We start from the raw sequence: 23,470 nt of genomic DNA on the forward strand, positions 1-23,470 counted from the left end.
CAAATAGATGGGGAAACAGTGGACACAGGGGCTGACTTTATTTTGGGGGGGCTCCAAAATCACTGCAGATGGGTGATTGCAGCCATGAAATTAAAAAGATGCTTACTCCTTGGAAGGAAAGTCATGACCAACCTAGGCAGCATATTAAAAAGCAGAGACATTACTTTGTCAACAAAGGTCCATCTAGTCAAAGCTATGGTTTTTCCAGTAGTCATGTATGGATGTGAGAACTGGACTATAAAGAAACCTGAGTGCCGAAGAATTAATGCTTTTGAACTGTGGTGCTGGAGAAGACTCTTGAGAGTCCCTTGGACTGCAAGGATATGAAACCAGTCCATCCTAAAGGAAATCAGTCCTGAATATTCATTGGAGGGACTGATGTTGAAGCTGATACTCCAATAGTTTGGCCACCTGATGCGAAGAACTGACTCATCGGCAAAGACCCTGATGCTGGGAAACGCTGAAAGCAGGAGAAGGGGACGACAGAGGATGAGATGGTTGGATGGCATCAGTGACTCAATGGACATGAATTTAAGCAAGCTCCAGGAGTTGGTGATGGACAGGGAAGCCTGGAGTGCTGCAGTCCATAGGGTTACAAAGATGGAATACAACTGAGTGACTGAACTGAACCCTCCTACATTGAAGCATGTAAACTCTTACAGCCCTATGGCGACTAGTCAGGAGGCTGCTTAAAAAAACAAAAACAGAAGTACCATATGATCAAGCAATCCCAACCCTGGGCATGTATCCAGAGAAAACCATAATTCGAAAAGATATATGCACCCCAATGTTCACTGAAGCACTATTTACAATAGCCAAGATACAGAAACAATCTAAATGTCCATTGATAGAGTAATCAATAAAGAGGATGTGGTACATGTATAAAACAAAATATTGCTGTTGTTGTCATTTATTCATTAAGTCATGTTCAAATCTTTTGAAACCCCAAAGACTATAGTCTGCCAGGCTCCGCCATCCATTGTAAGAATACTGCAATGGGTTGCCATTCGTTCTCCAGGGTATCTTTCAAATCCAGGGATTGAACCTGCATCTTCCACAAGCAGACTGTTTCTTTATGACTGAGCTACACTGGAAGCACAATGGAATATTACTCAGTTATAAAAAAGAGTGAAATAAAGCCATTTGCAATAACACGAATGGACCTACATTATCACACTAGATGAAGTCAGAAAGAGAAAGATAAGTATCATATGATATTCACTTATATGAGGAATCTAAAAAAAATTTTACAAATGAGCTAATTTACAAAGTTCAAACTACCTTAAAGCTGTGCTCATTTCACATGCTGGCAAGGTAATGCTCAAAATCCTTCAAGCTAGGCTTCAGCAGTATGTGAGCCAAGAACTTCCAGACGTTCTAGCTGGGTTTCAAAGAGGCAGAGGAACCAGAAATCAAACTTCCAACATTAGCTGGATCATGAAGAAAGCAAGAGAGTTCCAGAAAAACATCTACTTCTGCTTCACTGACTGAAGCCTTTTTTGACTGTGGATCATAACAAACTGTGGAAAATTCTTAAAGAGACAGGAGTACCAGACCACCTTATTTGCCTCCTGAGAAATCTGTACACAGGTCAAGAAGCAAGAGTTACTACTGGACGTGGAACAACAGCCTGGATCAAAACTGGGAAAGGAGTCCAGCACGGCTGTGCCCTATCACCCTCCTGATCTAACTTACATGCAGAGTACATCATGAGACAGGCCAGGCTGGATGAACCACAAGCTGAAATCAAGACTGCCAACATCTAATTTATCCACTCCTTCCCCCCTTCTACGTTTCCCCCATTGGATACTGTAGGCTTGTTTTCAAATCTGTGAGCCATACAGGTTCACATAATGCTGAAGCCTAGCTTGAGGGATTTTAAGCATCACCTTGCCAGCACGTGAAATGAGCATAGCTGTAAGGTAGTTTGAACATTCTCTGACACTGCCCTTTTTTGAGACTAGAATGAAAACTGACCTTTTCCACTCCTGTTTTTCACTGCCTGGTTTTCCAAATTTGCTGACATATTGAGTGCAGCACTTTAACAGCATCATCTTCTAGGATTGTAAATAGTTCAGCTAGAATTCCATCACCTCCACTAGCTTTGTTCACAGTAATGCTTCTTAAGGCCCACTTGACTTCATGCTCCAGGATGTCCAGCTTTGGGTGAGTGATCACACCATCAAGGTTATCCAGGTCGTTAAGACTTTTTTTGTACAGTTCATTTATGTAGTTCATCGTGTATTCCTGCCACCTTTTCTTAATCTCTGTTTTGATTAAATCCTTCCTTAATGTTTCTGTCCTTTATCATGCCCATCCTTGCATGAAATATTCCCTTGATACTCTAACTTTCTAGAAGAGATCTCCAGTCTTTCCCATTCTACTGTTTTCCTCTTTCTTTGCACTGTTCACTTAAGAAGGCTTTCTTATCTGTCCTTGCTATTCTATGGAAGTCTGCATTCACTTGGGTGTTTCTTTCCCTTTATCCCTTACATTTCACTTCACATAAAGCCTGCTCAGACAACCATTTTGCCTTCTTGCATTTCTCTTTCTTTAGAATGGTTTTGGTCATTGCCTCCTATACAATGTTATGAACCTCCACCCATATTCTTTAAACACTCTGTCTACAGGATCTAATCCCTTGAATCTATCCATCACCTCCACTGTATAATCATAAGATATTTTATTTACATCATACCTGAATGGCCTAGTGGTTCTTCCCTATTTTTGTCAATTTACGTCAGAATTTTGCAATAAGGAGTTCACAATCTGAGCCACAGTCAGCTCCAGGTCTTGCTTTTGCTTACTATATAGAGCTTCTCCATCTTCAAGTGCAAAGAATATAATCAATCTGATGTCCGTATTGATCAACTGGTGCTGTCCATGTGTAAAGTTGTCTCGGGCTGTTGGAAAGGGTGTTTGCTATTATGAGCATGTTCCCTTGATAAAATTCTGATAGTCTTCACCTGCTTCATTTTGTACTTCAAAGCCAAACCTTCCATTATTCCAGGTATCTCTTGACTTCCTACTTTTGCATTCCAGTCCCCTATGATGAAAAGGACATTTTTTTTGTTGTTCATTTCTAGGAGGTCTTATAGGTCTTCACAGAACTGTTCAACTTCAGCTTCTTCAGAATCAGTTGTTGGGGCACAGACTTGGATTACTATGATGAATGATTTGTCATGGAAACAAATCGAGATCATTCTGTCATTTTTGAGGCTGCACCCAGGTACTGCATTTTGTACTCTTTTGTTGACTATGAGGGCTACTCCATTTCTTGTAAGGGATTCTTGCCCACAGTAATAAATACAGTGGTCATCTGAATTAAATTTGCCAATTCCTATCCATTTTTGTTCACTGATTTCTAAGATGTCAATGTTCACTCTTGTAATCTCTGATTGACGCTGTCCAATTTACCTTGATTCATGGATCTAACATTCCAGATTCCTATGCAATATTGTTCTTTACAGTATCAGACTTTACTTTCAACACCAGACACACTCACAACTGAGCATCATTTTTGCTTTGGCCCAGCCACTTCATTCTTTCTGGAGCTATTAGTAATTGCTCTCCACAAACACTATATTAAATACAGCCACAAAAAAAATCTTAAAACATGCTAATAAGTGAAGATGGTAAGAACAAAAACACAATTTCAATATCATTTACATAAATTAAAAACAGATGCATGTAAACAGTAATATATGTAAGACTATATGAACAGAAAAATATACATTATGGTTGTCTTTTGTGGAGGACGGGGTTGAACAATGGGAATAAAAGAAATGCATCAATATATAAAAAAGGAGAGGAGCTTTTTCAGAACAGTGTTGAGAATATCCAAATACTAAGGAATATATGACTAATGTCAGTTTTCATTCCAATCTCAAAGGCAATGTCAAAGAAAGTTCAAACTACTGCATAATTGTGCCTATGTCACATGCTACCAAAATAATGCTCAAAATCCTTCAAGCTAGGCTTCAGCAGTACATAAACTGAAAAGTTCCAGATGTACAAGCTGGATTTAGAAAAGGCAAAAGAATCAGAGATCAAATTGCCAACATCCACTGGATCACAGAATAAGCAAAGGAACTCCAGAAAAACATCAATTTCTGCTTCAGTGACTATGCTAAAGCCTTTGACTGTGTGGATCACAACAAACCGTGGAAAATTCTTTAAGAGAATGGGATAGCAGACATCCAATATAAAACTGAGCACCGAAGAACCGATGCTTTTGAACTGTGGTGTTGGAGAAGACTCTTGAGAGTCCCTTGGACTGCAAGGGGATCCAACCAGTCCATCCTGAAGGAGATCAGTCCTGAATATTCATTGGAAGGATGGATGCTGAAGATGAAACTACAATATTTTGGCCACCTGATGCGAAGAACTGACTCATTTGAAAAGACCCCAATGCTGGTGAAGAATGAAGGTGGGAGGAGACTGGGATGACAGAGGATGAGATGGACATGAGTTCTGAGTAAACTCCAAGAGTTGGTGATGGACAGGGAGGCCTGGGGTGCTACAGTCCATGGGGTCACAAAGAGTCGGACATGACTGAGTGACTGAACTGAACTGAACTACCTACCTCATGAGAAACAGGTGGTCACAGTATGCAGGTCAGGAAGCAACAGCTAGAGCCAGACATGGAACAATGGATTGGATCAAAACTGGGAAAGGAGTATGTCAAGGCTATATATCGCCACCCTGCTTATTTAACTTCTATGTACAGTACATCATACAAAATGTCAGGCTAGATGAACCACAAGTTGGACTCAAGATTTCCGGGAGAAATATCAGTAACCTCAGATATGCAGATGACACCACCATATAGCAGAACATGAAAAGGAACTAGAGTCTCTTGATGAAAGTGAAAAAAGAGAGTGAAAAACCTGGCTTAAAACTCAACCTTCAAAAAACTGAGATCATGGCATCCGTTCCCATCACTTCATGCCAAAGAGATTCAGAAAAAATGGAAACAGTGACAGACTACTTTCTTGGTCTCTAAAATCACTGAGAACAGTGACTGCAGCCACAAAATTAAAAAACACTTGCTCCTTAGAAGAAAAGCTATGACAAACATAGGCAGTATATTGAAAAGCAGAAACATCACTTTGCCGAAAAAGGTCCAGATACTCAAAGCTATGTTTTCTGCAGTAGTCATGTACAGATGTGAAAGTTGGACCATGAAAAAGGATGAGTACCAAAGAATTGATGCTTTTGAAATGTGCTGCTGGAGAAGATTCTTGAGAGTCTCTTGAACAGCAACGAAGTCAAATCAGTCAATTCTAAAAGAAATCAGTCTTGAATATTCATTGGAAGGACTGACACTGCAGCTGAAACTCCAATACTGAGGCCACCTGATGCAAAGAGCTGACTCACTGGAAAATATTCTGATGCTGGGAAAGCTTAAGGGCAAGAGGAGAAGGAAGCAACAGAGGATGAGATAGTTAACTGGATGGCATTTCCAACTCAAGGGACACGAATTTTTAGCAAACTCCAGGAGACAGTGAAGGACAGGGAAACCTGCTACAGCCCATGGGGTCACAAGTGTTGGACGTGACTTAGTGACTAAACAATGACAAGGAACATGATTAACTTCTTGCAGAAATTTTTTTAAACAGGAAGAAAAGAAAATAAGACACAAAAATAAGAACAAGAAAAGATGAGACTCAAAAAGAAATACAGAGTAGGGGTGGTATTCTTACATTTTTGCCCTCGTCAAGAGACACAACTCAACTTTCTGAGAGAGCAAGTATAATAATGCCATACTTCGCTCTTGTCTCAAGAACTGACAATGAGAAAATTTGAGTTTTGCTTAACCTGAATTAAGAATATACCATGCAGTTAATTTCCTAACTGGTAATTATAAATTATATTAAATACAAAGAAGGTGGTACTTTTTCCTTTCCTTTCTTTTTTTGAGGGCACAAGCATTGTCACATGATCACTGTAATAGAATATCTGAAGAGTCAAAAATAACAAAAATGCATCAATATATATGTATATACATGTGTGTATGGGTTTCCTCTGTGGCTCTGGTGGTAAAGAATCTGCCTGCAATGCAGGAGACCTGGGTTCAATTCCTGGATTGGGAAGATCCCCTGGAGAACGGAAAGGCTATAAACTCCAGTATTTTGGCCTGGAAAAGTCCATGGACTGTATAGTCCATGAAGTCGCAAAGAGTCAGACATGACTGAGTAACCTCCACTTTCACTTTTCATATATATGTGTGTGTACACACACACCTCATAGAATGATAAAAATACATAAAACAGTAAATTAAAACAAATTTAGATACTGCATATATCACTAATAAAGTAATTTGAAATCATTATTATAAATTCGTTAGGTCATGTACATGCATAAAATTTCAGTTCAGTTCAGTCGCTCAGTCGTATCCAACTCTTTAAGAGCACATAGACTACAACATGGCAGGCTTCCCTGTCCATCACCAACTCCCGGAGCGCCCTCAAAATCACGTCTATCGAGTCGGTGATGCCATGCAACCATCTCCTCCTCTGTCAGACCCTTCTCCTCCCACCTTCAATCTTTCCAAGCATCAGGGTCTTTTCAAATGAGTCACTTCTTCGCAACAGGTGGTGAAAGTATTGGAGTTTCAGCTTCAGCATCTGTCCTTCCAATGAATATTCAGGACTGATTTCCTTTAGGATGGACTGGTTGGATCTCCTTGCAGTCCACGGTACTCTCAAGAGTCTTCTCTAACACCACACTTCAAAAGCATCAATTCTTCGCTGCTCAGCTCTCTTTATAGTCCAGCTCTCACATCCATATATGACTACTAGAAAAACCGTAACTTTGACTAGACAGAATTTTGTTGGCAAAGTATGTCTCTGCTTTTTAATATGCTCTCAAGGTTGGTCATAGCTTTTCTTCCAAGGAGCAAGTGTCTTTTAATTTCATGGCTGCAGTCACCATCTTCAGTGATTCTGAAGCCCAAGAAAATAAAGTCTGTCACTGTTTCCATTATTTCCCCATCTATTTGCCATGAAGTGATGGGACCAGATGCCATGATCTTCATTTTCTGAATATCAAGTTTTAAGCCAGCTTTTCACTCTCCCACTCTCCCAGAGGCTCGTTAGTTCCTCTTCACATTCTGCCATAAGGATGGTATCATCTGTGTATCTAAGGTTATTGATATTTCTCCCGTCAACCTTGATTCCAGCTTGTGCTTCATCCAGCCCAGCGTTTCTCACGATGTACTCTGCATGTAAGTTAAAAAAGCAGGGTGACAATATGCAGCCTTGACGTACTCCTTTCCTGATTTGGACCCAGTCTGTTGTTATATCCGTTTCTAACTGTTGCTTCTTGACCTGCATACAGATTTCTCAGGAAGCAGGTCAGGTGGTCTAGTATTCCCATCTCTTTAAGAATCTTCGATAGTTTGCTGTGATCCACACAAAGGCTTTTTGGCATAGTCAATAAAGCAAAAGTAGATGTTTTTCTGGAACTCTCAGGATTTTTCGATGATCCAAAAGATGTTGGCAATGATCTCCAGTTCCTCTGCCTTTCCTAAATCCAGCTTGAACATCTGGAAGTTCACGGTTCACATACTGTTGAAGCCTGACTTGGAGAATTTTGAGCATTACTTTGTAAGAGTGTGAGATGAGTGAGATTGTGCAGTAGTTTGAACATTCTTTGGCACTGCCTTTCTTTGGGATTGGAATGAAAACTTATCTTTTCCAGTCCTGTGGCCACTGCTGAGTTTTCCAAATTTGCTGGCATATTGAGTGCAGCACTTTCCTATCATCATCTTTTAGAATTTGAAATAGCTCAACAGGGATTCTATCACCTCCACTAGCTTTGTTTCTAGTGCTGCTTCCTAAGGCCCACTTGACTTCGCATTCCAGGATGTCTGGCTCTAGGTGAGTGATCACACCATCTCAGTTATCTGGGTCATGAAGATCTTTTATGTATAGTTCTTAAGTGTATTCTTGCCACCTCTTCTTAATATCTTCTGCTTCTGTTAGGTCCATACCATTTCTGTCCTTTACTGTGCCCATCTTTGCATGAAATGTGCCCTTGGTATCTCCAATTCTCTTGAAGAGATCTCCAGTCTTTCCCATTCTACTGTTTCTTTCTTTGCACCAATCACTAAGGAAGGCTTTCTTATCTCTCCCCGCTATTCTTTGGAACTCTGCATTCAAATGGGTATATCTTTCTTTTTCTCCTTTGCCTTTAGTGTCTCTTCTTTTCTCAGCTATTCGAAAGGCCTCCTCAGACAACTATTTTGCCTTTTTCCATTTATTTTTCTTGGAGATGGTCTTGATCCCTGTCTACTGTACAATGTCACGAACCTCAGTCCATAGTTCTTCAGGCACTCTATCAGATCTAATCCCTTGAATCTATTTCTCACTTCTGCTGTATAATCTTAAGGGATTTGATTTAGGTCATACCTGAATGGTCCAGTGGTTTTCTCTACTTTCTTCAATTTAAGTCTGAATTTGGGAATAAGGAGTTCATGATTTAGGTCTGAATTTGGCAATAAGGAGTTCATGATCTGAGCCACAGTCAGCTCCAGTTCTTGTTTTTGCTGACTGTATAGAGCTTTTCCATCTTTGCCTGCAAAGAATGTAATCAATGTGATTTTGGTATTGACCATCTGGTGATGTCCATGTGTGGAGTCTTCTCTTGTGTTGTTGAAGAGGGTGTCTGCTATGACAAGTGCATTCTCTTGGCAAAACTCTGCTAGCCTTTGCCCTGCTTCATTCTGTACTCCAAGGCCAAATTTGCCTCTTACTCCAGGTATCTCTTGACTTCCCACTTTTGCATTCCAGTCCCCTATAATGAAAAGGATATCTCTTTTGGGTGTTGGTTCTAGAAGGTCTTGTAGGTCTTCAAGGAACCATTCAACTTCAGCTTCTCCTGCATTACTGGTCAGGATACAGACTTGGATTACTGTGATATTGAATGGTTTGTCTTGGAAATGAACAGAGATCATTCTGTCGTTTTCAAGATTGCATCCAAGTACTTCATTTTGGACTCTCTTCTTGACTATGATAACTACTCCATTTTTTCTAAGGGATTCTTGCCCACAGTAGTAGAAATAATGGTCATCTGAGTTAAATTCACCCATTCCAGGCCATTTTAATTCACAGATTCTTAAAATGTTGATGTTCACTCTTATCATCTGTTTGACCACTTCCAATTTGCCTTGATTCATGGACCTAACATTCCAGGTTCCTATGCAATATTGCTCTTTACAGCATTGGACCTTGCTTCCATCACCAGTCACATCCACAACTGGGTGTTGTTTTTGCTTTGGCTCCATCTCTTCTTTCTTTCGGGAGTTATTTCTCCACTGATCTCCAGTAGCATACTGGGCACCTACCGACCTGAAGAGTTCATCTTTCAGTGTCCTATCTTTTTGCCTTTTCCTGATGTTCATGGGGTTCTCAAGGCAAGAATACTGAAGTGGTTTGCCACTTCCTTCTCCAGTGGACCACATTTTGTCAGACCTCTCCAGCATGACCCGTCCGTCTTGGGTGGCCCTATATCACATAGCTCATAGTTTCACTGAGTTAGACAAGGCTGTGGTCCATGTGATCAGTTTGTTATAGTCTTCTTTGATTGTGGTTTTCATTCTGTTGGCCTTCTGATGGATAAGGATAAGAAGCTTATGGATGCTTCCTGATGGAAGAGACTGAGGGGGAAACTGGGTCTTGTTCTGATGGAGCCATGCTCATTAAATCTTTAATCCAATTTTCTATTGATGGGCAGGGCTGTGAAGATAATGGCGACCTCCTTCAAAAGGTCCCATGCATGCAATCCAGCACTGAGTGCCCCCAATCCTGCAGCAGGCCACCACCGACCGACGCCTCATCCAGAAACTCCTGGACACTCACAGGAAAGTCTAGGTCAGTCTAGGTCACTTTTGGGGTCACTGCTCCTTTCTCCTAGGTCCTGGGGCACACAAGGTTTTATTTGTGCCCCCCAAGGGTCTGTTTCCTAGTCCTGTGTAAGTTCTGGGGGCTCTCTGGTGAGGTTAATGGCTACCTCCTCCAAGAGGGCTTATGCCATATGCAGTTTATATCATAATCATGCCTCAATGCTACATTATGGCCAGACCAAAACCAGCCTTTGAAAACTTATCTTGTTGTTTCTTTCAACATATATAACGCATATCAAGAATCTACAGTAGAGAAATGAACTTGGAAAATAATCTCCTGACCATCTTTCCATGCCTGGTATTCTGGTCCTTATTAATCATTTCCCATAAATCTGGTCTTTGACACCACCGACAAATACAACTTTATTAGCTGCAAATCTATTTGGCGGCCTTTGAATGGCTTTCTCAAATTGCATGGCTCTCACAGTGCGACAAGTCCTTTCATGTTGATTAAAATATTTGAGCGATACAAACAACAACAACAGAGTAACAGGAAATCCAGTCATTCCTTTCATCTTCCCCATGGGGGCCAGCCAGCGCAACTTGACTTTCTTCAAACGAAACTCCCCTTTTTGTGGCTAAAGAAAGGCTTTGGCAAACACTTATCCTTTGATATGATATGTACTTGACAAAAATCACAGAGCAAATCAAGCCACTGCTTTGAAGAAAATGCTTATTAGAAACCTGAAGCTCTTAAGTGCACTAGGACTTAATGCCACTGCCAGCAATTTGAGGCCAAATGTGTCTGTGGCGTTGATTTAAAGTCAAGTCCAAGTGTTCTGACGTCAGGGCTGCAGCTGCCACCCCAATCCTTAGTTCCACTGAAGAATACCTTGAAGAAGTGTTTAGTTTTCAAGTACACTGTAGAATGTCAGTTCTGTATTTCTTTCTGGTGAAGCATGCATTTTATTATTTAGATAGAAAGGAATGTGAGGAAATCCTTGTTCTATAGCCTGTGCTCAAAGTACCAGAATCTCCAGTAACAACACTAATTTCTCTTCAAAGTAGAAACTCAGCTTCTGAGGTGAGAATGCTGAGCATCCAGGGTCAAACCAGAATTCCAACATGAAGGGCCAGGGCTGGAAATCCTCATACACTTTGAATTCCATGGAAGACAAATGGCACATTCAAATTAGGATAGTTTAGGGGAAATTTAATAAAAGGATTTATAAATGTATGTGCAAGGGTGGAAAAACTAGAAGGGGTAAACAGTACCTCTGGCCTTCTAATGGGTTTCCCTGGTGGCTCAGATGGTAAAGAATCTGCCGGCAATGCAGGAGACCCCAGTTCAATCCCTAATTAGGAAGATCCCCCGGAGAAGGGCATGGCAACCCACTCCAGTATTCCTGCCTGTAGAATTCCATGGACAGAGGAGCCTGGTGGGCTACAGTCCACTGGGCTGCAAAGACTCAGACACAACTCAGCAACTAACACTTTCACTTTCACTGGCCTTTTACCAGGTAGGCGTTAGCAACCCTGGGTCTGCAGAGGACTGAGTGGCGATGACCAAAACCCAGAGACAGAGGGGCTGGGTGGACAGCAGCCACCTTCAGCAACCCCACAGGAACAGAACAAGGGGAAGAGGCCCCCAGACTCACCTCCCTACTTGCCATTTCCCACTGGTTTTCCCCAGTGTCCTCAGGTAATCAGGGGACAGAGGGCCAGGGAGTCAGGCAACGTGGTCCTTCCAGGCCATTGTTCCAAGGGGATGTGGCTCTGTGGAGCCTGCAGAAGACAGCATACCAACTGACATCACCACTGCCACCCAAATCACCCTGAAGGTAAACAGCAGATACCTGCTCCAAGAGCTGATGTGAAGCAAAAGGAAAAACTCAAAACTCTCAGATTTTCTCTGATAAAGCCCATTCAATTTTCCAAGGTAGAACTGTGGAAGTCAGGTTTGTAATTAAGCTTAAAAACATAATATTACATAGATTCCATTAATGATTTACATGCACCCAAACAATACAAATATGTTTTTTAAAATACAGAGAATATACTTTGCTGAAATAACTGTAACAAGGGTAAAGACATAAGAAGAAAGTGAATTGTAAATATTCCCTGAAAGAGCATATTTCTGTAATAAAGAGTTTTATCCAAATGTTTTCCTCTTTGATTCAGAAAAGAGAACGTCTTTTCACTAAAGAGATGTAGATCACTAAAGAGGACGTCTAGATAGAAAATCTCTTCCCAGTAGTTCAGCTCTTGCTAATCTCTAGACATTTCTGCTTTGATCTCTTCCTGACAATTCAGGTCCAGCAAACTCAAAGACACATTTATGTTTCCTTCTCTCTCTGCCCAGCCATGACTACTCTCTGAATGATGCATCATAGGGGACGGGGTGGTACATACACATACCCTGAGTTCTTTTACATGGTAAACATTCAATGGGTATATTTACTGATTATTGAACAGTTATGATTTTTAACATCTACTTTCAGTGAATAATGAAACTTTGCTTGAAAAATATAAATGAGAAGCATAGTGGAGAAAACACTAACTCTATTGCTATCCTTACGTGACCTGGATTTTGGAAGAATAAGCAATGATTTATGAATAAGCCCACCCAACTTAGTAAGTGGGAAATTTGATTTAAGAATCTTTATCAATTAAATTAAAATAATAGTCTGCAAAGAAATGAATGAATGGTTAACCTGTCAAAATCAGTAAATCTCAGAAATGTAATCTTAATTAGGAGATCGTGAAACTAGCACACACACAAAAGACTTCAATTTAAAAGTGTAGAGGAGGTAGGAGAACTAGACAACAGCAGGTATCCCATACCAGAGCTAGGACGGATTACCAGCATGACCACAGGTAGTTCTATGGGGTATAAATGAAACAAGATGTGTCATGAATCGACGACCACTGGAGGAGGTATAAGTAAATGAGGATTCTATGCCAGCACTGTCCAATAAAAATATAATGTAAGCCATTTATGTAGTTTCAAATTTTCTGGAAGCCATGTTTGGAAAAGTAAAAAGAAACAGATGAAATTCATTTTAAATCACATTTTAACTCAATATATCTAAAACATTATCACTTCAACATGTGTCACTAGCCACCTGTGAAGTGCTGCATTGCCACCTTGCCAGGGATTATCAGAAGAGTCGAGTCCTTTGCTATTCACTTTACTTTTATGCATGTGAAAAATGTTTTCATAATAAAAGGTTAAAAAAAAAAAGTCAACAAACTTGCGTCTGTCTCTCACTGTAGCTCAGTTTTCCCGTTTACACGTTGAGGGAACTGTACTAGTCATTAGGTAATTTCTAAAGTGTTCCTGCCTGGAGAATGCCAGGGACAGCGGAGCCTGGTGGGCTGACATCTATGGGGTCACAGAGTCGGACACGACTGAAGCGACTTAGCAGCAGCAGCAGCAGCAAAGTGTTTTTTAATTCTGTTTCCAAGATTTTCTTCCTGAAGTATTCTTTATGATTTTTTCACTACTCTATAGGAAGATGGACCTTTTTTAAAAAAAAAAAAAGGAATTCCTTTATGCTGTCAAAAAATTATGACCTGAGAATTACCATTCTTAATTTATCTAAGAAATATTTTCAGACAAATGACCATTTATACATAAAACAATTTTTCTACTGCTTCAAAACCAGATGGTCATATATAAGCTCAGTTTACGTTTACCACTATTTTGTTCACTCAGTTTTTCTTTTCACACAAGATTAACCATTTGGCCCTGGCGAGAAATAGAAGAGGCAGATTTAAAACAAATATAAATCACAATTCATTTTCAAAAAGTGATTTTAAAGGAATAGGAAATAAAATATCTTGGGAATTTTTCCCATTATATTTGAAAATTTGTTCTAATAACTTCATGGATTTATCGAATGTGTTCATTTGATATTTTTTGTATTACATTTAATAGTTGTATTTATAGAGCCTCAACCTCACACTGTTCAAATTTTTTATTTAAAGTAAAAATTTCTATAAATAATTCAATGTGTTTAGTATAAAATATCTGTCTTTATAGCTGACAAAACCGTTTAATCTTAATTTGATTGCTTTGATGACCTGCCAACCCATTCTGTCCTTTTAGCTTAGTATTTAGGTCAACCTGAATGGTGAATATGCTCCTAGTGTCATTTAGAAGAAACACTTTTAATTAATTCCAAACAGAAGGAAGCTTCATATTTGACCAATTTTAAAAGATCTCAGTATATATGAAAAAGTCTATCTTACTAAATATAATTTACATTTTATATATGTAAAGGTTGTGTGCAATATTTAAAAGGTTAATTACCAAACAATCTCTGCAATTTTGTTAACAGGAAACTATTTTTGGTACACATATGATAATTACATTTTGTAAATCACTTTGAACACAATTATTTATAAGACACTTTTATTAAAATAAAATGGAGAAGGAAATGGCAACCCACTCCAGTATTCTTGCCTGGAAAATCCCATGGATAGAGGAACCTGGCAGGCTACAGTCCATGGGGTCGCAAAGAGTCAGACATGACTGAGTGACTTCACTTATTACAATAATTAGTTAATTACTAATCTATTTTCAAAAATAGCTAAAATCTATAGAACCACCTACTGAGTTAAATGGTAAACACCTGTTGAGATTTTTTTGCCCCAGTCATACTGCAAGTCTTGGATAGACATACGACTAACTAGTCCTTAGAGTGAGAAGTAAGATGTTTTTATACCAGGTACACCATTCTCTTTCAGTTGTTGATTTAAAATTGTGGTTTACTTCCTCTTGTTGCTTGAACAACATGCCCTACAGGTAAGTGAGAGCTCAGGGCTAATTACATAAAATAATAAAATTCATATCCTGAAATCAGACATACACATAAATAATTTCCAGAGGTTCCTTCACTATTACTCCCATGAAAGAAAATTTAATTAGAGACTTTTTCAGACAAACAAAAAAATCACTACCATAAATCAATTCTTTTCTTTATAGTTTTCTTCGTTTAATCAGTTTATCTGGTCTTCATTACCTGTGAGGTTCCAGCCACCTCATTTTACAACTTTCACAAAAACAAAGATCCATTTTCCTTAATGGGACTAAACAATCTATTGGCATTGACAGGAACCGAAGTCTCTATGCAATTATGGGAATAAAGGTTGGTTCTCAATTATAGGGAAAAAAGGGTTCCCCTGACAAGCAATCCTTAAATATAACATGAAGGAGAAAAGTTAAGAAAAGAATACAAACAGGATTATACTACTAATTTTTCCCTAAGCACACATTTCTACTAACCTAATAACCAAAATATTTAAAGATGCAAATTTAATTAATTTCACTAGCAACATTTCCAGCCACCAAAATACCCTCAAGGGCTTCAATGTTTCATCACACAAGCTCAGTATCTGTGGCTCCTAGCCTGGCAGAAAAGTTTTCCAGGAGAATACTTTTTTAATAATGGTAGCCAAAGGAAAAATGAAAACTTAGTGATATGACTAGGAGCTCTATACTCTCTTTAACAAATCGGAAGCCCAAATGTTGGGTAACCTCCAGGCCACATATGTTCGAGTGGTTGTCATCTGCAAAGGCAAAGTTTCTTTGGATGAAATACCAACGTTTCTGCAAAAAACATAAGCCCCTCTGGCAATATTTAGACTTGCATTGTCAGTAACAGCCAGTGTCAGAAAAAAATTATTGGATATGGTAACTCTAGATGTAGTACCTACAGAGACACCCAGTTGTTCTAGCAAGAAGAGTAGGATACAAAATGAGAAATGACCTTCAAGACCCAATTTTAAGTATGATCTACTGTGGCCCCAAAACTCATGATTAGAAATATATCCTAGGTACTTCACAATATGGACTCACTACCTCTGTGATAGTTTTTCCCTACATCTGTTCTCATCTTTAGACATAATTTTTTCTCTTTATTGCCCAGACATACCTGAACATCTCTCCCCAAAACGTCCTCTGCTCTCCATTCCAGGGAATGGAATGTCTCAATACTTCAAAACCACAAGAAAAATTCAACTTTCTGGAGCCAGTCATGACAGATCTAATCTAAATGGAATCACTCACACTTCTAATTCCTATGGTCTCTTTCGCTTATTTGGCAGTTAAATTCTGCATTTACAGTCTAATTGTTTTTTATATTATTTCTAGCTCTCACCCACAACTGCACAGTGAGCTGTTTAGCGTGTCAGACTCTGCTGAATTCCTATCACTGAACTCTCCTCAATACCTAGTACACTGCCTGGTCCCCACCCAATATTTAGTAAGAGTTGAGTGGATTTTATAAACGAAAAAAGGGAGGTGGTGAGAATTAATACATTTTCTATTCTTGAAAAATGCAATACTACAATGTACATTTTTCCTCTTGAGAACTTAGTCCTCTTCCAGAGCTGTTTTCCAACACAACCCAGCTTTTCATATACATCGTTCAATTCTCATTCCCACTAACAAAGGTGGAACTATTAATGTTGCCATTGATAATGATGATGTCATTCACGTCTGATGTGGTATAAACAAGACTTCTAAACTGTTACAGCAGAATGAGGAAGAATAACTGATATGAAAGGAAAATGTTCACCCATAACTTTCATGATCATAGTAGCATTAAAGGACAGTGAGCAGGGAGTGATGCAGCTGAGTAGCAATAACCACGTAATAACACGTAGTGCAGTCCAGAAGAAATATTAATAACACCAAAATCTAACGAGCAAGCGGAAATGACTGACCCAGCGTCCAACCACTCAACAAACATATAGTATCTACTACACATCAGCCAGTGGGATTAACAATTACAAAATAAAAATGCAGACCTGTCTCTCAAAGATCTCTAGTAACAAAGATATAATCTAATAAACAAATATATAAATAATAAATAAATGAAACATAAATTATAAGGGAGATTTAAAGAGCTTTGCTGGGGATGGGAGTGGGGGCAGGGAAACGTGCCTAGCCACACAGGCAGCTTATTCTCATTGTGTTGCCTAATTTAACACAGAACCCAGCTCTCTGTGGGCACTTAATAACTACCGGTTGGCAAATCGATAAATGCCAGTGGTTGGGGAAAAAGAGATGGGTACCTTATCTCCCCAGCAGCCCAACAAGCTAGTGTGGATGGCGTGGGAGTCTCCTTAGCTCGGACAGCTACATAGTGACTCCCAGTGGTCACAAGTTGAACCTCATCTGGAATCATAGCAAAATAAATATATTAATATAATTATATATATACACACACATATGCACTATATCATTTAGTGTAACTACTAAAATCATCACCCTTTTAACAAACCTTGGTGCTCATTCTGCTTAAAATTGAGTAATACTTCTGCCAAGCACAATACAGTGAGCTAAACAAACAAAAAACTCCTTTCCAATCTCAAAAGCTGGATTCTATGATTTCAAACTAAATTTCTGGGATTTCCTTGGTGGTTCAGTGGTAAAGACACTGTACTTCCAATTCAGGGGTTGGGCGGGGGGGCATGAATTCCATCCATGGTAAGGGAACAAAGATCACACATACCGCACGGCATGGCCAAAACAACACCTAATTTTCTAACACGCCCAGTGTGATGTTAGACCAAACATGAAGCTTATTCTGAGAAATAAGCCTTGTCTCCCAACTAACAAGTGCAGAAAGCTCCTGGAGAAAGGTACGGGACTATTTCTGAGTTCTACCTAGAAATTAGAGGCGTTTTTCTTTCCTCAGAACAATCATTAGCTTGATAAGAGTTCCAAATTGTCCCAATTATCTTAAATTATGTACCTTCTTCTCCTTCTTTAGAAAAAAGAAGAATGGGTCTTTAAATTTTTGGCCATCGTGCCATGGGTATTTCCGTTGATATTTAACATTTCTCTACCAATAAAAATGACTATGTACTAAAAGTAGGTCATTCTGGCATATTGGTATTTATGGAGTTCAGTTCAGTTCAAATAACACAATCTGTACCAAATATGTGTCAAACATCACGGTACAGGAAGAACAAGGATGGGTGAGATACAGCCACTGCCTGGGAAGGACTTACACTGGAGTGAGGAGGAGAGACCTCACTGTCCTCTAGACACCAGAGAATAGGAATAAATAAGAGGAGCCAGCAATGAGAGCGTCCCAGTTACAAAGTCACCCTCATACATAACTCCCACGTGTTAGTCACTCTCCAAATTCAGTCATTTTACGAGCCACTGTCATCTTCAGTCCCATTCATAATGCTTGAGGAAGACCCTGACCTAGGATTCCAATGTTGTCAGCCATCCTCTTGTTTCTGCATATTAAATTAGACGAAAGCTCTGAACTGACATCAGAGAGAAGTGAAAGGAGACAGCTAAGGGAAAATAACGTTAAGCTACACATTGAAATCCTTTGAGAAATGCCCTGTCAAGAGTATAGCTAGAAAATGTAGGATGCGAGAAGCTGTATATTACCGTGTAAGTGTCCAAGGAGATTCTTCTATCCCCAAATGAAAAGACACTACATGACATCAAAGGATAACACTGTCCTAAAACTGGACACCTAAGTAATACACATGGACATCTGTTCATGTAGACTGACCCCCAGTGGTATAAACTGACTGCTGCAGGGACAAGTCTCAGAAAACTGCCTCTAAAAATAGAGACCAAGTTGACTCTCTTCAAGATATAGCGCTATATAGCTTCATAAACATGTAAATTCTAAGTGACATATGTAGCCATACTATCCACTCTAAAAACTGAATAAACAATATACACAATTTATAATAAAGGAGCAAGCAATTTAACACATAACATACCTATTAGATGGGTCTACCTCCCTTAAACGACCAAGCCACAGGGTAATCTATGTGGCCTCTATTACTGTCACCACACCTGTGTCTCTATGAGACAATACTTTGAAGGTCTTCATAATCGGTTGCAAATCACTTATAACAAAGATTATTTTCAATTTTCTGATTTTATTTCAGGGAATTTTAACATACCACAAAATAACCTAGCCTAATAATTATGAAATACAATCTTAAAAAAGCAATTTGTACGTTTCTAATAAAAAACTAAAACATATATCATTAATATAACTACATAATAATTACAAATAAAACTGACAATGTTAGTAAACAAGAAGAGCAACTTACTTCATATATTACATGCTCCTTTTTGTAATCAAACAAACATTACATATCAAAGTCAAATAATAGTTAGGTTTAAGGAAAGCGAGAAAAGAGTAAGTAAATGGTTTTATACACATAAAACGAGAAATTAACAGCCTTTTCTTCCCTCATCAATGTTGACCACAGAGTCACTAGGACAGTTCTTGTTATAACCAAGGAGTTTAGAAACAAAAGTCACCCACAGGGGTCAAGTAAGAGGTGTCCTGATTATGTTCTCTTTCCTCGAGATGTTTTCTACTGACCTCTCAAAGGGAAACTGCAAGATGCTTTAAATGTGAGGCATTCTTTTTCTTTTTGCTTCTCAAGAGAAAAATATTTTTATTTGCTTTTTGCCCATCCCTACTAGATAAGTCCATGAGTCACTGGTGAGTGGGCAAGATATGATAGTCACTCAAATCACAAGTGCCTGAAGATAAACTTGTTGTATACCCCCACTATCTTTTAAAAAAATGGTTATTGTTTGCCCGATATTAGAAAATATATATATACATACATACACAATACACAGGCCATCTAGAAATTGTTCCACCGTGAGTAACATAGTCTATAATGCACTACAGCTCAAATAAACAAAGAAACCATAACTTGTTAACTATATAAAATGCATACCACTGAAAATGAAAATCGAAAGATAAATACATATGCAACCCATTTCTCAAATAGTGGAGTTAACCTGAAATGACTCTGCAAATGAAAGAATTTTTGAGGTCAACTGAAGAAGCTCCTAAATTATATGGCTTCTTCTAAGCTATTGGTGTCCTAGGAGAGTACATATCTTTGAATTTTTCCTCCTCCTCCACAACCAAAATCACAATAACTTAAAGAAAACTAACAAACAAGGAGAAGGAGACAAAGTTCTGCTGAAAAAAACAGGAATGTGGTCAACAGTAGAAAGACCAAGAGAACAAATGCTCATCTCATGATACTATATATCCTGGCATTCCACTAAAACAACTCAAAATATTTTAGAAACTCAAGCTCTAAGGTTTAGCGGTTCTAATAAAACTTTCACTTCATTTTATTTTTTGCATGTCATTAGAGAACCAATGGGCTTCCCTAGTAGCTCAGCTGGTGAAGAATCTGCCTGCAATGCAGGAGAACCTGGTTCAATTCCTGGGTCGGGAAGGTCTCCTGGAGAACGGATAAGCTACCCACTCCAATACTGTCCACCCCTGGTGGCTCAGACAGTAAAGAAACCACCTGTAACGCAGGAGACCCGGGTTCAATCCCTGGGTGGAGAAGATCCCCTGGAGAAGGAAATGGCAACCCATTCCAGTATTCTCACCTGGAAAATCCCACGGACAGAGGAGCCTGATGTGCTACAGTCCATGGGATCACAAAGAGTCAGACACAACTTAGCAACTAAACCACCACCACCAAAGTTCACCTTAGATATTTTTTCCGCAGCCTGTGCTCTTCTTAAATAACTCTTAACTTCAAAAGCACTTCAAAATCTATGTTGCTAAAACTCCATACATACAATTTTTAAGTTTTCCCTAAGTATTGTCAGCAACTCCTCCCATGAATAATAGACACCAACATACAAGGTGTAAAACTCAACAACTAAAGCCTCTTCCTTATATTTGAAATTACTAGTGACAGTCATGCCTGTTTATCAAAGAAATTTTTCTCACACTTTCTGCTCTTTACCTCTCACACCAGTGTTTTGAGAATCTCTGGACTAGTCCAATATCTCTCAGCATACACATGTCCACAAATAAAGCTGTAATTCGGATGCAAAAACTCTGACGTTTAAGACCATCAATCAAAGAGACGCACAAAAGCATGCACAAAGTTCAAAATCAACACAAAAGTAAAATCTTCAGTTGTGACAAAAGTTCAGTTCAAGAGTGAAGAGCTAAAAAGAAGAACCATTACTCTACATACCCTAATCACAGGTCCTGCTTCAATTTTCTTTTTTTTTTTTTCCTGCTGTTGTATTTTTTTAAATATATTTTTCCCTTGTATTAAAGTCATGTCAGCGATCTATCACAGAAAACAGATCCAGATGGAAAAACAGAAAAATGCTCCAATTCACACTACAGAATGGACAAGAGGCTTAGGTTTAATATCCACTACTATATAAATAAGTCTCTCAGGTACCCTTGCATTCTCCAGTTTAAAAACCTTTAATTTCAACATGTGGAAGATTTAGCCACATTGGCCTGTTACATGTAATAGGTCTTGCCCTCCTTCTCTGCTACAATACTCCACAGAGCGATGAGCAAACATATTCCCTTCACAGTTACAGGGTTTGGAAATTAAAGTTATCTACCCAGAGGTAGATAAGTAAAATCTCACTTCATGAAAGCTTTCCAGATGTCTTTACATCCGTTTCTTTCCCTTAATGCAAAGAAGAACCAGTGCAGAAAGCTCTGATATTTAAAATAATTCAATTTGGCAGTTTTTCCTGCACAAGTCAGGCTCTGCGTTTGATGCTACGTACACCTTCTTTTGGCAGTCTGACGTTCACAGCCACATGCACAGTGTAAGAACTCAACCATTTTGTTTCTTCTAAGCTCAGCAACTACCCCTGAATGTAAACTTAGTTGCTTTGACATGGAAAATCGTAACAAATTTCAATTAAACAAACTATACTCTTTTCCAAACAGTCCCTAAGGCCAGATTCTCAGAGTCAGTCAAATGTGTCATTGCAATCATTCCAAACAGGTTGCTAAGATATGCAAAAATCTGGAACACTCAACTTGTTTAAGTTTAATGCTCTATCAATAATAATACCTCGGTGTTATTGAAAACCTGTCTCCAAGGATTTCAATGTTTTATTCACCCTCTACCATTCACATCACAGGTAAGATGTGGACAAAGTTCAGTTCTGTTCAATCGCTCAGTCGTGTCTGACTCTTTGCGACCCCATGAATCGCAGCATGCCAGGCCTCCCTGTTCATCACAAGCTCAGTAAGAGTCTGTAAATTTAGGCAAAAGCACTCTGAAATCAAGCAGCAACAAGACGACAGAGGGAGGCAGGAGTGCGTTCCGTACCACCTAACATGGTGAAGTGAACAGATACACTAACATAATATACTAGACAGGAAAAGAGAACAGGAGATGGGCCAGCACGCTTGACAAGTGAAGTGGGCTGACTATTACGCACCTCCTTTTCCCTGGAAAATGGGGAAACTGCGTTCTCAGGGTGCGGGTATGTTGCTCAGATGACCTCTAAGGTATATGAAGCTCTGAGTCATGAAGGCAGACAATAAATTTAATTCCATCCTTTATTTCCTCTTCACTAATACTCAAAATGATGTTTTTTTAAAAACACAGACATTTAACATAGAAAGTGAAAGAAAGAAAGTGAAGTCGCTCAATCGTGTCCGACTCTTTGCGACTCCACGGACTGACTATAGCCTACCAGGCTCCTTCATCCGTGGGATTTTCCAGGCAAGAATACTGGAGTGGGTTGCCATTTCCTTCTCCAGGAGATCTTCCCAACCCAGGGATTGAACCGGGGACTCCCGCATTGTAGACAGACGCTTTACGTCTGAGCCACCAATTTAACATAGAATGTAAATGTAAAACATTTTAATTTACATTTTAATTTCATTAAAACATTTACATTTTAATTTCACGGGACATTCATTGCTAACTCTTGGGCCCAAAAATAATAGTGACGAACACAACGTATCCAATCTTAAAGCCAGAAAGGCTATACTAGAGCCCACTTTGCCCAATCATTCCCACTGTAAAAAAGAAACGGAAACCTTGTTGGCGACACGACCTGTTCCAGATTACACATGTAAAACGGGACAGAACTGGAACTAGAACTCAGCTCTACTTACTCCTGGTGTCACGCTCCCGGTTCCTTCATCTCTGTGGCATCTCCACCTCTAACCCTGGTACACTTTCCGTCTCACTGGCCTCGCTTCTACAGGGCACCCTGGAGGCAGCACCTCCACTCCTCCCCGCACGTGAGGCTGAAGCAACACGAGGCCCATGGTATCTCCGCACGTGGGTGGGTGCCGTGGGCCGCGACATGGCCGGCGCGGTACAGCCTGGCCTCGAGGAGCATCTTCCCTCCTTCATTCTTTCCCCCACTCTCTCCATTCTGGCCATTCTGGTCCATGTGCCGCATCACCTGCGTCACGGAAACATCTAGAACGTTTCCGCTCCCCCCCGCAAGCTGACTGCATCTACAACCCTTTCTTCATCAGACACTGCAGTCTTGCCATCCCCTAACACCACACTGGGAGACTGGTCACGGCAACTGGCCGTACAGACAAGTCTTCCGTGGAGCCACTCCCGTTGAGGAAAGCCTTTCTCTGTCTTACAGTGAACGTTTGTTCTCCGAACCTTCCCGGCGTCGCTCTTCCGGTTCCAGCCGGTGGCGAGCGGAAGTGGGTGGTGCCGGGCTTGGCGTCCTGGCGCCGGGGCGGGGCGCGGAATTGGGGTCTCCGCCCGGGCGCTCGAGGGGCGATGTGCGTGACCCGGCAGCTGAGCTTTTCCGGGCGCGATGGTGTGACTCGG

This window comes from Dama dama, chromosome 31 (genome assembly GCF_033118175.1).
Source record: "Dama dama isolate Ldn47 chromosome 31, ASM3311817v1, whole genome shotgun sequence".
Classification (NCBI taxonomy): Eukaryota; Metazoa; Chordata; class Mammalia; order Artiodactyla; family Cervidae; genus Dama; species Dama dama.